The following is a 5,886-nucleotide window of genomic DNA, read 5'->3' as shown; positions in this document are numbered from 1 at the left end:
GGGAAGGGGAGGGAAGGAAAGGATTTGGTATTTGAAGATGTAGGGTCTTAGTGCTTAGCATCTCTGTGATTGGACAAGTCACTTCTCTGAACCTTGGTTTCTTTTTCTTGAAAATTAGGCTAGCAATCCCTTCATTGCCTCATTTATTAGATTGTTGCAAAGAAAGCATCTTGTAAACCTTAAATGGCAGCTGCTATTATTTTTATTTCAAGTGGGAAGACATAGGACTAAAGACATACTTTTGTTGATTTCACTATATTGTAGAAGGCAATTGATGAAACAATAAGCACTTATTAATCACCTACTTTTGTAATGCTAGAGAAACTGCGGCAAGATAGAGATTAGAGAGTATTTAATAATTTATTTAAAAGGGAGAGATTTACTGGGACCAAATGGATCCATGGTTTGGTCCTAGGGCTGAATGAGATTATGGTCTCCAAGAATTCAGCAAACAATGTGAGTTCTCAATGACATATATATACGTGGCTCAGACTCAGGGAGTAGACTGAGGCAAGGGTGAAGTCATGGTGCTGAGAGCAGGAATGGGACTCTGACAGGGTGGGATGAGTCACTGGAGAGGGGGATGACATAATAGGGGGATGCATCCCGGAGATGGGGAGAGGCATCTTGATAAGATGGTTATCTGATATTCTAATAGCTTGGCATGGCATTCTGATATTCTAAAGTATAAGATCTTTTATACTTATCAAATATTCTGATTAAGAGGGAGGGTTTTGCAGGATTGAGCAGAACAATTTTAAACTGAGGCAGAACAATTAGGGAAACTGACTCAGAATATTAGGGAAACAACTGGCTCAGGACAATAAAAAAAAGAACTGTGGCATAACACTATGTACCATATACTAGGAATAAAATCTCTCCCTTTCTAGAGCCATCACATTAGTCTTTGGTTACATCAGAACCTATATTTCACTAGTAGCCTATTAATTCTCAAATGAAGGTGATGGGGTGCAGCTTCTATCCCTTCATTTTGTCTGTTACCTATTCCTCTAAATAAATCTACCTTTTACCAAAGAGAATGGCCATTGTGAATTCTTCACATGACTGAACTCTAACTTTTGGTGCTTGCCATCACTGGTGCCAAATCCCACATCATAAATCATATCAAAGGTACTTTATTTATTTTCCCTCTGCAAAGCCAATTCTTGAAATAACTTGTAATCAAATGTGATGTAAACATTTTTCTTCCTCTTACCTTCTCTTATGCCAGCCCCTCCCCAACCCAAATAATTTTATTTTCTCCTGGGTTTCAGTTTCCTAAAAACATTTCTAAGATTATTATTTAAATAACTTTATTCCTTATATTGTTATAAGGAAAACTCTTTGTATTGTACACAGTAGATTTTGGTAGTCAATCAAGGTCAAATTGTGCTTTCTTTTAAGAGTCTAAGATCAAGTCCATGGGATTTCATGAGGTAAATTGTACTCCAGAGGGATAGTTAATGAAGGATTTCTGAAACAACTTTTGTAACCCTCTGACTGAAGACATTGAGTGCTCAAGGGATTATGCAAGAAGATTGATGACCTTAGTGAAACAACTCATCTTCAAACTGTTTCTATGAATGTTTGGCAGATGCTGGAATTCCAAGGACAAGATCTATTTGAACTCATGTCTGTTTTGCTGTCTTGAAAAGATCCCCTTCTCTTTTATAGAACTGCCTGTAATAAGAACCAGGGTTCTAGCCACCCATCCTTTTTGCAGGGCTGAGCCACTAAAGATTACTTGAATGGTTTTATAAACCAAGTACTGAGAGGGTTGAGTTGTAGATGGCCAACTGACTTTATGGAAAGATTATTTCTTTCTCTTAATAAAGCCATCTTCTTTTCCAATTGAGGAAAAGAAGAATCATCTTATTGAATCTGTCATGTCTAGGCATTTAAAATAATTCATAGAGTAAGATAATGTTGCTGAGGTCTAAGAATCATTGAGAACTCATCAAATGTATTTCACAATTGAAAAAATAATTCCATCTCTACTATGATTTTTAAAGAATTGAATGCTCTTAGACTATTTTTTTCTGGTGATATACTTAGGCTAATTTTTATCTCTTCTCTTCACTCAATCATGAGCATTTTGTGAAATGTTTATTAACCTTTTCTTCTATATTGCTCTGTGATTCTATGCTTGGTAAGGAGTGGAAGAGGAGAGAAAGAGGGAGAGAAAAAGGGAGACTAATGGAATGTAGAAGAATCTCTTTTAAATGGCTTACAATGCCTCTATCCTTTCAGACATTGATGGCTATTTTATTGTAGATAGTTCTTATTGATTCCTTTTATTTTTGCATATTAGTTAACACAAAATTTATTAAGTAATTACTATGTACCAAGCTCTGAGCTAAGCACTAGGGATAGAAAGGTAAAAATAGTACCTCCCTCAAGGACCTCACAAAAAAAACAAAAAAAAACTGGCAAACAACCATGTGTATACAAGATGTATATATAGGGTAAATAAGAAGTAGCTAATTGCAGAGATTGCCACTTGCATTTTTGCATGATAAGATCATAGATTTATAAGAAAACTCAGAAATCAGCTAGTTCAGCTCTCTTGTTTTGCAAAAGAAACTGAAGCTCCAATAAGTTAAGTGATTGTTTTTCCTCCAATCAGAGGAGAGACATCTATAGCATACTCTATTGTGGGACCAAGATTTGTTGTTGCACTTACTCATGGTTCAGTATCCTTTTTATTGTTCTTTTCATTTATATTGTTATAGTCATCACATATATTGTTTAGACATATAACTTGAGCTATCATCCCACTAAATAAAATTAATGCAACTACTTTATTGGAGTTATGTATTATGTTAGTATATCCTTAGTATTTCTCCTCCACTGTAGAGGGCCAAAAGGTGTACTTGAATCTTGGTCAGCAATGTACTTATAGTTAAGCATATACTTAGTACTTGGTATGGTCATGTACATGTTATATGTCTAAACAGAGTGAAATTAGAGCAATATTGTCATATTTTGTGTAATTAGAGATGAATGCACGACAGAAATGACTTCAGGAATAGCTCTATCAATGTTACCATCATACCTAGGGAACATCAGGTCTTTTCCTTTGCTCTGAATCTGAAACCTCAAATATATGTTGTCTCTCATATTTAAAATGTGAGTTTGTTGCTTAGTTAGAACATCAGCCATGAAATTAGGAGGACCTGAGCTCAAATCTGGTCTTAGACATAATATTTACTAGTTATGTGACCCTGGGCAAATCATTTAACCCCAGCTGTTTTACACTATTCAGCCAAAAAAGTGAGCTTGTTAAAAGTGTAACTATTTTGCTTTTCCACTTATATTATTGTATCCTTAGTATTTAGTGTAGCATTTTTCATGCAATTAGCATTTAATGAATTTTTTTCATCCAACTATTATTTAATTCATTTCTCCCGATGTAACATGTCTGTTTCATAGGAAGATGCAAAGTTCCAAAGAAGGGCTTACTATGGTATGTGTTTTTTTCAGTTAGATTTTGTGATTTTCAGTTTTTGTATATATAGATATATACATATATGTTAATATATATAATACACACACATATATAAACCACACAAACAAGATTAAAAGGGAACCACAAAGCTGGGAGAAAATTTTTAATAGTCAATGTCTCTGATAAAGGCCTCATTTCTTTTTTAAAAATTATATTAAGTTTATTTTTAATACACATTGCTTTATGAAACATGTTGGGAGAGAAAAAACAAAAAAACAAAAAAAGGGAAAAACCATAGGAGAGATAAAAACAAAAACAGAAAAAAGAAGTGAACATAGTATGTGTTGATTTACATTCAGTCTTCTTAATTCTTTTTCTGGATACAGATGGCATTTTCTGTCCAAAGTCTATGGGGATTGCTTTGGATCATTGAACCACTGAGAAGAACCAAATCTTTCATAGTTGATCATTGCACATTCTTGCTGTTATTGTGTATAAATGTATTCCTGGTTTTGCTTGTTTCACTCAGCATCAGTTCATGTAAATCTTTCCAGGTCTTTCTAAAATCAGCCTGTTCATTATTTTTTTTTTACCTTCATGTATCACAACTTGTTCAGGCATTCCCCAATTGATGAGTATTTACTCCTTTTCTAATTCTTTGCTACCATAAAAAAGCTGTTACATTTTTACACATATGGGTCCTTTTCCTTCCTTTATGATTTCCTTGGGATACAGACCCAGTATTGGCACTGCTGGGTCAAAGGGTACACACAATTTTATAGCCTTTTGGGCATAGTTCTAGATTATTCTCCAGAATGGTTTTATCATCTCAGAGCTCCACCAACAATGTATTATTGTCCCAGTTTTCCCATATCCCCTCCAATATTTATCATTATCTTTTCTTATCATCTTAGCTAATCTAAGAACCATGAGGTGGTACCTCAGAGTTATTTTAATTTGTACTTTTCTAATCAATAGTGATTTAGAGCATTTTTTTCATATAACTATAAATGGCTTTAACTTCATCATTTGAAAATTGTCTGTTCAAATCCTTTGACCATTTATCAATTGGGGGAATGACTTGTATTCTTATAAATTTCACATAGTTCTTTATATAATTTTATATGACCTTTATCAGAAATACCGGCTGTAAAGATTTTCCCCAGCTTTGTGCTTCTCTTTTAATCTTGTTTCCATTGGCTTTGTTTGTGCACAAACTTTTTAATTTAATGTAACCAAAGTTGTCTATTTTGCCTTTCATAATGTTCTCTAGTTCAACTTTTATCATAAATTGATCACATCTCTAAAGATCTATTAGATACATCATCCCTTGTTCTCATAATTTGTTTATGGTATCATCCTTTATGTCCAAGTCATGTGTCCATTTTGACCTTAATTTTGGTATGGGATGTGAGATGGAGGTCTATGCTATGACATATTATTTTCTAGTTTTCCCAGTAATTTTTGTCAAATAGTGAGTTCTTATTCCAATAGTTGGAATGGGGGAATTTATCAAATACTAGATTGCTATAGGCCTTGATTATTATCTCATTGTATCTAATCTATTCCACTGATTTACCACACTATTTCTTAGCCAGTACCAAATGGTTTTGATGACTGCTGCTTTATAATATAATTTTAGGTTTGGTATTGCTAAGCCACAGTGACCTTTTATATTTCTTTCATTGATTTCCTTTATATTCTTGACCTTTTGTTCTTACAGATGAATTTTGTTATTGTATTTTCTAGTTCTATAAAATAATGTTTTGGCAGTTTGATTGGCAGGGCACTGAACAAGTAGATCAATTTAGGCAGAATTTTAATTTTTATCATATTACCTTGGCCTAGCCATGAATAATTGCTATTTTTTCAAATTATGGATTGTTTCTGTGAATTGTTGTTTGACCCACTCATTCTTTAAAATTAGATTATTTAATTTCCCATTGGTTTTTAGTCTATCTTTCCCTAGCTCTTTATTGAATGGAATTTTTATTGCATTGTGGTCTGAAAAGGAACATTTATTATTTCTGCCTTTTTGCATTTAATTGTGAGATTTTTATGCCCTAAAACAAGGTCAGTTTTTGTGTAGGTGCCATGTACTGCCAAGAAAAATGTGTATTCCTTTCTATCCCTATTTAATTTTCTCCAGAGTTCTATCATATCTAGGTTTTCTAGGATCCTATTAACCTCCCTAGTTTCTTTCTTGTTTATTTTGTGGTTAGATTTGTCTGATTCTGAGAGGGGAAAGTTGAGGTCTCACACTAGAATAGTTTTGCTGTCCATTTCTTCCTGTAACTGGCTTAAAACCTCTAGGAATTTGCCTACTTTACCATTTGGTGCATACACCAAGTATCATTATTACTTCATTATTTACAGTACCCTTTATCAAGATTTACTTTCCCTCCTTATCTCTTTTAATAAGAAATGTTTTTACTTTT

The sequence above is a fragment of the Sminthopsis crassicaudata genome, chromosome 3 (assembly GCF_048593235.1).
Source record: "Sminthopsis crassicaudata isolate SCR6 chromosome 3, ASM4859323v1, whole genome shotgun sequence".
NCBI classification, from domain to species: Eukaryota; Metazoa; Chordata; class Mammalia; order Dasyuromorphia; family Dasyuridae; genus Sminthopsis; species Sminthopsis crassicaudata.
This window is presented reverse-complemented; position numbering follows the sequence as displayed.